Source organism: Amblyomma maculatum, chromosome 5 (genome assembly GCF_055883805.1).
Source record: "Amblyomma maculatum isolate TAMU_Amacu chromosome 5, ASM5588380v1, whole genome shotgun sequence".
NCBI classification, from domain to species: domain Eukaryota; kingdom Metazoa; phylum Arthropoda; class Arachnida; order Ixodida; family Ixodidae; genus Amblyomma; species Amblyomma maculatum.
The window spans coordinates 23,054,111-23,066,483 of NC_139348.1; the positions used below are offsets into that span (position 1 = coordinate 23,054,111).

The 12,373-nt window shown below is 41.2% G+C and overlaps 1 pseudogene across 1 annotated transcript; it reads left to right on the plus strand.

Moving 5' to 3' along the window:
- Nucleotides 1–7,577: 7,577 nt before the first annotated feature.
- LOC146187863 (uncharacterized) lies at nt 7,578–12,124 on the plus strand (annotated as a pseudogene). The gene is made up of 4 exons (XR_014707449.1): nt 7,578–7,664; nt 9,014–9,197; nt 11,519–11,761; nt 11,949–12,124. The product of XR_014707449.1 is annotated as an uncharacterized LOC146187863 (transcript).
- The last annotated feature ends 249 nt before the right edge of the window (nt 12,125–12,373 follow it).

The window sequence follows — 12,373 nt, forward strand, 5'->3', positions numbered from 1 at the left end:
ACGGCGGCGGTCAGACCTGTGACGCAGCAGGGGGTGCTAAGAAAGCCTGGCTCCGCTGGACAGGCCGCCATTGGAAACTGACCCTGGCAACGTTTAATGCTAGAACCCTAGCTAGTGAAGCCAGTTTAGCAGTGCTGTTAGAGGAACTAGAGGGCATGAAATGGGATGTCATAGGGCTTAGTGAGGTTAGGAGGCCGAATGAGGCATATACTGTACTGAAGGATGGGCATGTAATGTGTTATCGAGGTTTACCAGAGAGGCGACAACTAGGAGTAGGTTTCCTTGTCAATAAGTATATAGCGGGTAATATAGATGAATTCTATAGTATTAATGAGAGGGTTGCAGGCATCGTAATTAGGCTTAATAAGCGGTATAAACTGAAGGTTGTACAGGCCTATGCACCTACAAGTAGCTATGATGACCAGGCAGTTGAAAGCTTCTATGAAGATGTAGAATCGGCAATGCGAAAAGTAAAGACGCAGTATACTGTACTAATGGGCGACTTCAATGCCAAGGTAGGGAAAAAACAGGCAGGAGACAAGGCAGTAGGTGACTATGGCGTTGGTTCTAGAAATAGCAGGGGGGAGTTACTAGTTGAGTTTGCAGAGCGCAGTAACTTACGAATCATGAATACCTTCTTCAGCAAACGGAAGAACCGGAAATGGACATGGAAAAGTCCTAACGGAGAGACTAAAAATGAAATCGACTTCATAATGTGTTCAACCCCCGCCATTGTGCAGGATGTAGAGGTAATCGGGAAAGTGCGATGCAGTGACCACAGGATGGTGAGGTCCCGAATTAGCCTAAATCTGAAGAAGGAACGCAACAGATTAGTAAGAAAGAAACCCATCAACGAATTAGCGGTGAGGGGGAGGGCAGAAGAGTTCAGGATCTCGCTACAGAATAGGTATTCAGCTCTAACTGAGGATGGCGACATTACCCTAGAGGCAAGGAACAATAATTTCAGAGATATCATTACTGAGTGCGCGGTAGAAGTAGGCGGTAGGATAGTTAGAGAGGATACCGGTAAGCTGTCTAAGGAGACGAAAGATTTGATTAAGAAACGCCAGAGTATGAAAGCTTCCAATCCAACAGACCAGATCGAATTGGCCGAGATATCAAAGCTAAACAATAAGCGCAAGGTGGCCGATATAAGGAAGTATAACATGGAGAAAATTGAGCATGCTGTAAAGAACGGGGGAAGCCTTAAAGCGGTAAAGAAGAAATTGGGCATAGGCAAAAACCAGATCTATGCGATAAGGGACAAGGCGGGCAACGTCATCACTAATATGGACAAGATAGTCAAAGTAGCCGAGGAGTTCTATACAGATCTCTACAGCAGCCAAAGTAGTCAGGACCGTAATGAGATTGGCGGTAGGGAAATACAGTCAGACGTTCCACCAGTGACGAAAGACGAGGTCAAGAAAGCATTAGAAACTATGAAAAGGGGGAAATCAGCTGGAGAGGATCAGATAACTACAGATTTGCTGAAGGACGGGGGGGATATCGTGCTAGAAAAACTGGCCACCCTGTATACGCAGTGCCTGGTGTCATCGACGGTACCGGAACCATGGAAGAATGCAAACATTATCCTCATTCACAAGAAAGGGGACTCTAAGGACCTTAAAAATTACAGACCAATCAGCTTACTGTCTGTTACGTATAAGGTATTTACTAAGGTAATCGCTAATAGAATCAGAACAACCTTAGACTGCAATCAATCAAAGGATCAAGCAGGGTTTCGGAAACGGTACTCTACTATCGATCATATCCATACCATCAACCAGGTGATAGAAAAATGCTCGGAATATAACCAGCCCTTATACATAGCATTCATTGATTACGAAAAAGCATTTGACTCAGTTGAAACCTCGGCGGTGATGCAGGCATTGCGAAATCAGGGGGTAGACGAGCCGTACGTGAAAGTGCTGGAAGATATATATAGTGGCTGCACAGCAACCATAGTTCTGCATAAAGAAAGTAACAAAATTCCCATAAAGAAAGGTGTTAGGCAAGGAGACACAATCTCCCCAGTACTATTCACAGCTTGTTTAGAGGAAGTATTCAGAGACTTGGAATGGGAGCAGTTAGGGATAAGGGTAGATGGAGAATACCTCAGTAATCTGCGATTTGCTGATGACATTGCCTTGCTAAGCAACTCGGGGGATGAACTGCAAATAATGATTGATGACCTAGACAGAAAAAGTAGAAAGGTAGGCTTGAAAATCAATATGCAGAAGACTAAGGTAATGTTCAACAGCCTCGGGAAGGAACAGCAGTTTACATTAGGTAGCGAAATACTGGAAGTAGTAGGCGAATATGTCTACCTAGGACAGGTAGTAACCGCAGATCCGGACCATGAAAAGGAAATAACAAGAAGAATAAGATTGGGATGGTGCGCATTTGGCAAGCACTCGCAGATTATGACTAGCAGCTTACCGGTATCGCTCAAGAGGAAAGTATACAACAGTTGCATCTTGCCTGTACTCACCTATGGGGCTGAAACGTGGAGGCTAACCAAGAGAGTTCTACTTAAGTTGAGGACAACCCAGAGGGCTATGGAACGAAAAATGGTAGGGGTAACATTAAGAGATAGAAAGCGTGCAGAGTGGGTCAGAGAAATAACTCAAGTTACCGACATTCTAGTGGAAATTAAGAAGAAGAAATGGACATGGGCAGGACATGTAGGGCGAAGAGAGGATAACCGATGGTCGCTGAGGGTAACAAACTGGATTCCAAGGGAAGGAAAGCGTAGCAGGGGGCAGCAGAAAGTTAGGTGGGCGGATGAGATTAAGAAGTTCGCAGGGGTCAAGTGGATGCAGCTAGCACAGAACCGGGTTAGATGGAGAAATATGGGAGAGGCCTTCGCCCTGCAGTGGGTATAATCAGGCTGATGATGATGATGATGATGATGAACTGTGGTTTCCAGGCTAACATTGCCACAATTGATGACGAAGACAGCATAATTTATGAAGAACATGAAGAGGTAAGCTATGAGGCCCCATCATTTATTTATATGCATTCCTCAAGTCATTCATCCTGCATCACAAAATTGTGCATGCAATGAATGTAGCTAAAGAACCTAATTGCTATTCAATTATGACAGGGCTCATCAACTGGTGCCAAAAGCTTGGCAGTAGAGACTGATGCTCCACAAAGGCCCCGCTGCACCAATTTGCACAACGTAGCTGTGCAGGTTCGTTTGCCCGTCCGGAACGCAGGTAAGTCCAGACATGTATTATTTAGTGCTGCCAGGAGCATTCTGGCTTCTATAGCAAAAGTGAAATTCTTGCCTCTTTGTTTATACTGTAACAAATATCAAACAGACAACTTCCTGTACTGCATTCAGTACCAATGCTTCCCCTATGCTGCCTAGCAGTTCAGTTCAGTTCACTTGTTCAGTCGTGTCCGACTCTTCGTTACCCTATGGACCATGTCACGCCACGCTTTCCGGTCTCTCACTATCTTCCTAACATCACATAACTTCATCTGCAGTGCCTCGAGGATGCCATCTAACCACCGCGTTCGCTGCCTACCCCTTCTCCGGCGACCCTCAACCTTTCCCAACATCAAATCTTTCTCCAGCGACTCCTCTCTTCTCATGAGATGACCAAAGAGCTTAGCCTAGCAGAAAATAATAATGATAAACTTTAATCTCGTTATGTTTACAAACTAGTGCAGGAACACCAAAGCCACAAGTGGGCTTGTAGGGTTTCAATGGGCAGCAGCGACAACCCAAGTATGCAGTATACACATTAGGGAATGAAACAAAAGGGACATAAAAAGGTTATGTATGGGTGCACTAAATCTTATACACTAGAATATGCAATGACACACTATGCATATAGAGTGGAAGAAAAAAAGAAAAAATGTTGCTCTAAGAAGAGAAAAAAAAAATAGTGGTATGTCTCAATGTCTTTAACTGTTTTAATATTGTAACAACTTTCCAATGAGTGTTTTAAAATTACTATTCCTTGGACAAGTTGTTAAATTAAGGGGAGTCTCATGGCTTCATAGACATTCTCCAACTATTACTTGGTAGTTTTATAAAGTACACTCTTGGCATTGTTTCTAAGAATGCTATTTATTCTGCTTTTCTATGTGGCAGTGCAATTAAGAGAACAGCTGATACCATATCGAGAACACCTCCACAATACCTTGGAACGCTAGGTATGCATCAGTAACCATAACAAATCTAATCAAAAATTAAAAAAGAGGGAATAAAGACACAACGTGGTAAATACAAAGAAGGGTAATTTAATATATATGTAGACATGTGCAAGCATCCACGACATGAATACTTTTGAAAAAATTAATACATTATTAAGCAATTCAATTCCTGAAAAAGTATAAATTTCATCACCACATAATGATTGCAGTAAAGATAAAGTTATGATTACTTCCCAAAAGTTATACTGTTATTTTATTTCGTTAGCTTTTATGCACAGACAGAAATACACTGGTGATAACCCTGTATTACTATAGGAGCAAATGAGATTCAAAGTAGGTTGGTAAATTTTTGCCCTGTTTTGCTGGCACAGAGAGAAATGCTTTACCAGTGCACAGCAGTGATTGTTTATCAGCAGCTGTTTATAAAGTAAGCAAATATATTTGCTATGAAATGTCTGCACTCTCGATTATGAGATAGGTGGTAAGCCCATAAGCTGTGTTAATCGCATTAAGTACTTAGGTGCAACCATATACAATGACCTCAGCTGGAAAGCACACATAAATAACATATGCTGTTCACATGAAAAAGATGAAAAAATAAATTAGCCGCATATTTGACATTTGTCCGCCCGACATTAGAGTATGCAAGCGTCGTGTAGGACCCATTCAAAAAGAAGCAGATAGAGAGAATTGAAAAAAAGAAAAAAAGCAGCGAGGATCATCTCTTATCCGAATATCGTTCAACTGACACAGTAACTAAAATGCTTGAGAAAATTAACCTATCACCACTCTCACAACACAGAAAGATAGCTAGATTAAAATTTCTCTATCTCATTTGCCACAACTCATTCAACTTGGACACACAACAGTACATAAAGCAACACATGTCTCGGAACAGTCAGAAGCAGCCACCAAGACCAAATCCAACCCATGTCAGCATGAATAGATACATATAAGTACTTGTTTTTTCCGAGAACAATAGAGGAGTGAAACTCACTGCCCCATAAAATACTAACAGCAAATACTATAATTAAATTTGAATCCAGACTGAATTATCTTTTTTCGGTGGCTCGAAATATGTAACTAACAATTCAATGATGGTGTGTTTACTTTCAAAATGTGCATTTGTTCCCAATTGTAATGTATATATTTTATTTTGTGGCTGTATGAAGATAACATCCTGAAAAATTTCTCTTTTTTTTTGCTCTGTAGTTGTGCCAATTCTAGCATATTCACGTTGCATTACCTGCTTTAACCCTAGCAGTACCGCTATTCTGCAATTGTTTTGTAACCACCCTATAACAGCCTCAGGCCAACAGTATAAAATAAAAAATTGAAGAACACTGCAGAATCTGCATTGGAGCAATGTGAAAGCAAGGATGCTGCTGTTGGTTGCTTCTAGTTGCGTAATTCACTTCTTGTTTACTTATCTGTCTTTGGTACTTTCAAATTGCGTGCCAATCCCTTCCTATGCCCGTTTCCGGCTCTACTTCCGGTTGCACGACGTCATATCCTTGATGCCACCCTAATTGGCTGATTTAATTAACTGTTTTAGTATTTTATACATTCAAGTGTGGCACCAAGTCATTGGGTAATGAGACCATTTTGCCTTTACTTTTACATTTCTTGCCTCTAATTACCTAATTGACTTATTGGTCTAATTATTTTTTTGGACACAGCATTATGTCACAGTCTATCGATTGACACCACTCATTAACCTCTACCACTTCTCAATTACTCACAACTGCTGCGGACCCGATTTCGCTGACGCGGTCTGCGCACAGAAATCTGTGACCATAGCGAAGTAGTGCTTTCGCATTATTAAGAAAAAAAAATAACTTCCCCCAAGCAATGCACCACATTATGAAATGGGATGTACCCGTGCAGACAAAAATAAAAGAGCACGCTATTTCTTTTTAAAAATTTTCGCGCGTTGCATAATTGAAACTGGCAGCCGTGGTATGAGCGAACTGGTAATAAACGCCCACGCACTTTTACTTGGGCAAATATTGTTTTCTTATCTCCAGTGCAGGAGCGATTTTTAATTTGAACGGAAAAGCGTGCTCCGTTTACTTATGTCCGCACTTGTACAGTTTGTAAAAAATACATATATTAAGGAGTTCCAAGTCCATTAAGGAGGTTCTTTGCACATCTTTAGAGTTTGCAATCTCGCAGGGGATGCGATAAGATATTCTCACCCTTCTCCCTCACCCTGTACGTTTTTTCAAGAGCAATGGGGCAAATCCCTAGGGCTGTATATTTTTGACAACAAAGACTGTATTTGATGATGCTCAATGGAAAGGAAAGAATCAGAAGGGTAAATGAAAAGACATCATGCTAACAAAAGTAAATCACATTTGCATGTTTGCACAAGTTTGCATTCAGTTCCTGCAGGTGCTTAGGCAGAAAATTAATTTTCAGGTCTGAAAATTAAAGATTTCATTAACGTTGAATGCCTATCCACTCTTTTTTTATCAGACATGAACTACCACACTAACTGATGTGGCATTTGCTGCAGTGATATTACAAAGTGTCTAATGGAGTACTTCGTTTTTCTTGATTTTAGTGGTTCAGGTGAACACTGAACTCAAGGAAAAAAAAGACCAAGCAGTTCAAACTACTTTTGTTCAAAAGTTCACTACCTCAACACCAGTGAAACGTCCTCGCCTGGATGAACCGCAGTCCAGCCCAATGATGTCACCCGACGTTTCACCAGTACACGTCCAAAGTGGTGACTCTGACATGTATGAACCAAATGATTTTACGTGGACGTTAGACGACACATTGGAAGATGAGTAAGTACAATGGACCGCATGAAGATGAACATACATCACCAAGTTGTGCTTTGAAATTTCTGGCTGAAAATACAACCTGCTGTTTCACTTTTGAAAGGTGTAAAACAACTGATCGACACAAGCACATGCATTCACACTATAAGAGAAAAAGCTAGTGTCAATAAGCTTACATAATAATGATAGTTACGTAGAGTGCTATAAGATCTTTGTGGGAAAGCCGTCATTGTTAACAGTACAAATCATATATTACCCAGTAGCATAAAGGAACAGTTGAACAGTGTACCCCTCTATAAAGCTACAGAATTTACAAAAACCATCTTATTTTACAGGGACAGCGAAAGCAATGGAGATGCTGAAAACAGCAGCTACTATATAGTCGCCCATGCTTGTCTCATGGTGTTGCTGAAAGTCTGCCTGACCTGCTTCCACCGTACCTGCAATGTAACACTGTTCTACCTGGGTACTTGCATTAGTGCAAAGACAGAATGCCCCTACGGACACACACCACACTCTTGGTCCAGTCAGCCACTTGTTGCAAGGAAGCCAAAAGGAAACATTGACCTTGCCACTGCATTACTTTTTTCTGGCTCAAGTCCTGCAAAATTCCTCAGGATGATGCAGCTAATGAAAGTCAAATAAATCAGTGAACAGACATTCTTTAATTACCAGAAGGCATACCTCTTCCCTGCAGTCAACATGGTAAGTGTGCAACCTGTCCTTTTTCACAATAAGCAACCCTAGTTTACAATGCACAACACAAAGAAAACTCACAAGCCATAAATCCTACAGTGAGCCTGCTTTCAGATATTATCAAATGATTGCGGAAAGCATGGCTACTTTTGGACATGAATATTATTCCAACCAATTTCAAAGTTGCACGCTGCCAACTGCTTAACTTCATCGCATTCAGTGGAATTTAAAGTTAGCGCAAAGACTAATTCCCTACATCTTTATTATATGATAATGCACTCTCCGTATTAGGCCATCAGACATAATGTGTACTACTCTAGATTCACCCATAAGATAATATTTTAATGCAAAAGCTTCTTCGCTGGTAGCCACTGCGGTGTGCCATATTTATAAGAAATAAAGCTGCAAAGGCGATGGCCAAAGTTTTCAAAAGGCCGAAGGAGTGAAACTGCTGTCGATAACTGTAACTGGCTGTGAGGGTAAGCTGTATGAAGTGAACGTGCAGACTGCAGGCTCTTCTCTAGATTAGAGCACAGCAGGTGCTCGGGCCAGCCTGAAAGCCTCGGCCCAAAAACTGTTGTTTTGCAGGGCCCGGGCCAGACTCGGGCTTGACATTGCGGGCCTGGCCTGTGCCTAGGCTTGGCCGAATAGCCAATATCTAATATGCATTCAAAATGCCTGTAATCGACATCTTTTAAACGCACATTGTGCATGGTAACTTTAAATAAAATGTCTCCCAAAAAATTTCTTGACCAACTCTTCGGTTCCACGGGTACTATAACTATGCCCTTCTCTGCTGAGAGGAACATTTTGTAAGGTTTTTCACACATCTTGATTTATTGTTATCTACTGATTAGTTGATTTCTCGTGAAACGGATCAGCTCAACCCAGTGCAGCAAGCCAAGCGCAATTTAAGCACTTGATTACTATTTCGAATTGAAATGCCATGTTTTACTCCCATGAAGTGGAGGAAAAAGACGATGAGTCCAACTGAAGCCAATTTCTGCATTCTTCATAGGTCTGGGATGAGCATCAGGAAAAATTGCTGGCATCTCTAGAAGACAGTGAAGTGGAGCTGTGTGGTGATGGACGCTGCGATTCGCCCGGCTACAGTGCGAAATTCCTCACATATTCATTTTTGTGCCCCAGCTTAGGAAAAATATTACATACTGAACAAGTGCAAGTTGGAGAGGCAAGTACACAAACACATTGCTTTAAACAGTGAACAGAAGTCATGACAGTGCTAATAAGCTCTGCACTTTTTAAAGTTCTTGGCAATTTAGTGTAATGTTTTTATTATTTCTTCTTTTTTGTTGGCAGTAGTGTAGTGATGACAGTTGATTTTCTCCGGTTTTCAGACAGATGCAGTGAAAGCGAGTGCCCATATGGAAAAAGAAGGCCTTATCAGAAGCCTTGCATTTTTTTCGGCCATTGGAATTCAAATTCAGTCATTGATAACTGACAGACACCCGGGAATTAAAAAGCACATGCAGCAGCACCAGTCCATTACTCACTACTTTGATGTTTGGCACGTAGCAAAAGGTAGGGAGACATTTTCACCTTATTCAAATTAATATGTTGAGTGGAGCAGACTAAGTTTTGCAAAGCTAACCAACTAATCTCAGTAGTTAAAGGATTACTAGTGCCTTGTAATTGTTAGCAGGAACAGCAAGTGCTGCTACACATAAAGGAAATAGCTTGAAACAAGGCTTACTGACAACTCTAGATATATACTTAGGCATTCCAACAGCTTTTTAGTCATGAAGTGCATGAATGCTAAGAGAAAATAAGAAAAGGGATGCAAAGGACTTGAAAAATTATAGAACAATCAGCTTGCTATATGTTACAAACAAGGTATTTACTAAGGCAATTGCTAATTAAATCAGGGCAACCTTACACCTCAATCAGCCAGGCGGTCAAGCAGGTTTTCGGAAAGGACACTTTACATACTATCAACTAGGTAATAGCAAAATGCTCGGAATGTAATCAACCCCTGTAAATAGCATTCATTGATTATGAAAAAAGCATTTAACTTGGTCGAAACCTCCACAGTCATGTAGGCATGCAAAATCAGGTTGTAGATGAACTGTAGGTGAAAACATTGCAAGATATCTATAGTGGCTGAGCAACAATCATAGCTGTGCATAAAGAAAGTAATCAAATTCCCATAAGGAAAGGTGTTAGGCAAGGAGACACAAACCTCCCAGTACTATTCACAGCTTGCTTAGAAGAACTATTTCGGGACTTCGAATTGGAGCAGTTAAGGATAAAGGTTGATGCAGCAGTAATATGCGATTCGGTGGGGATATTGCCTTGCTAAGTAACTGAGGAGATGAACTGCAAAGAATGATTGATGACCTAAGCAGGAAAAAAGGAAAGGTAGGCCTGAAAATTAATATGCAGAACACTAAGTTAATGTTCAGCAGCCTCAGGAAGGAACAGCAGTTTACGTTAGGTAGCGAAACAATGGAAGTAGTAGGCGATTATGTCTACTTAGGACAGGCAGTAACTGCAGATCTGAACCATGAAAGAGAAATAACCAGGAGAATAAGATTAGGACGAAGAACAATCTGCAAATACTGGCAAATTATGACTAGCAGCTTACCAATGTCTCTCACGAGGAACGTACCTAACAGTTGTATCTTACTGGTACTCACCTATGGGGTTGAAGCATGAAGACTAACATAAAGGGTTCTACTTAAGCTGAAGGCAGTGCAGAAAGCTATGTAATGCAAAATGGCAGGTGTAACGTTAAGAGACGGGAAGCGTGCAGAGTGGGTCAGAGAAAGAACACGAGTTAATGGACATTCTAGTGAAAATCAAGAATGGGCATGGGCACGATATGTAGTGCAAAGAGAAAGATAATCAATGGTAAATAAGAGTAACAAATTGGATTCCAAGGGAAGGAAAGCGTAGTAGGAGGTGGCAGAAAGTTAGGTGGGCAAATGAAATTAAGAAATTCACTGGGGTCAGGTGGATGCAGCTAGCACAGGGCCGGGTTAGTTGGAGTAATATACGAAAGGCCTTCGCCCTGCAGTGGGTATAATCTGGATGGATGATCATGATGATGATGAAGTGATTGCGGTGATGTGAAGGCAAATGAATAGGTAAAGTTTGCAAGGTATTAACAGGCATCTGCTTTTGGACTGAATAAGAAAGTAATCGTGTTAAACAATTTTACTATGATGAGATAGTATACTGCAGCAGTTTTCAGTTTAGGAGGAAACTAAAAACATTAGATAAGCAACAGCTTTCTCCTTGCTCCCACCTCTTCTTAACAACTTTCTTTGCTTTTTGAGATAATGATCAAACACTGAACTACACTGAACTAGAACATTTTTTTGCAGCTAGAGTTAGGCAGTTTCGTTTATATTTATGCTGACTGTGCTATGCACGGCTGCCCTCAACAGTGACAGCAAATCGAGATAAAAAACAGGAAAGATTCAGCTCATCAGCCTAATACTGAAAAAACAGTCTAGGAAACTGGGGGAATAATTTCTTTGTTAAAAAGCGGAAACATAACACTTATATAGCACTGTGCCTCAAAGAGCATGCTTCCTCTTGCAGTCATCAAAATAGCTACATACTACTTCACACGACTGTAATCAAGTGTGCCGTGCTCCTTACGAATTGATGTATCTAGCCGCTACCACTTAGAAACATGAGCACTGTCTTTGGTAGGAAAGCTGTGAAATGTGAAGTAGAAGCGACAAACAGATATTTACCCTCCTGTATTTTTGTAGTACACTCAAGTTCTATTTTTTGCCATGTTTGGAGGTTTCCAGCCTATAGTGTTTCCTACTGACTGCATTCTGTAGCAACAAAAACAGCTGAAGCTACCATGGAAAATTTTTTTTTTCCAGGCATCACTAAAAAACTGATGACTGCTTCCAAAAAATCTGGTTGCACAGATTTAGAGAAATGGAGGCAACCAATTGTCAACCATTTATACTGGTGTGCCTGTGCTTGTGGTGGTGATGGCAAGCTACTGCAGGCAGCATGGCAGAGCATGCTGAATCACATTAGGAACATCCATGAAGGGCACAAACAGCCCTATCCGAGGTGCCTACATGGGCCTCTGACCAGCTCTGCATGACTTTCTGCTGGTAAGTACAACTATATGGGCTCTTAGTACCAAACCTATTCTGCGAGCAGACATCTACTGCATATAATCGAAACCGTTCAAAGAAAATGTCACTGCTAGCTCTCATCACTCTGCTGGGCATGAATGTTGAATGTTCACTTTTGTTCAGTTTCCTAACAAAAGAAAATCATGTGCAACATTTCTTCCAGAATCCCCTGCATACAAGCAAGTGGAGGCTGTGGTAAATTCACCACTGCTTCTAAAAGACGTTCAAAAGCTTTCACCACGAGCCCAGACGTACGGCCTGGAGTCCTTCCATAATGTGTTGAATGGATTCGCCCCCAAATCTACGGCATTCACATATGAAGGCATGAAGGCTCGGTAAGACTACATATTGTCATTCATATATTATTCATGACGAACCTTTTCTTGCTACCACACTCTGCAGAGCTGAAGAAGCTCGCCAGCTGGCCAGAGTTTGAATTTTATCTTCACAAGAACGTTCTAAGAACCGATATGACATCCAACACCAATAAGTTTCTTATGTTCCTGGTGACTACGTGTGATTGTGGACACCTCTCCGTAAATATGGTCTTTGTCAAAAACTGCTGTCACACTACACCGGACAGTTTGT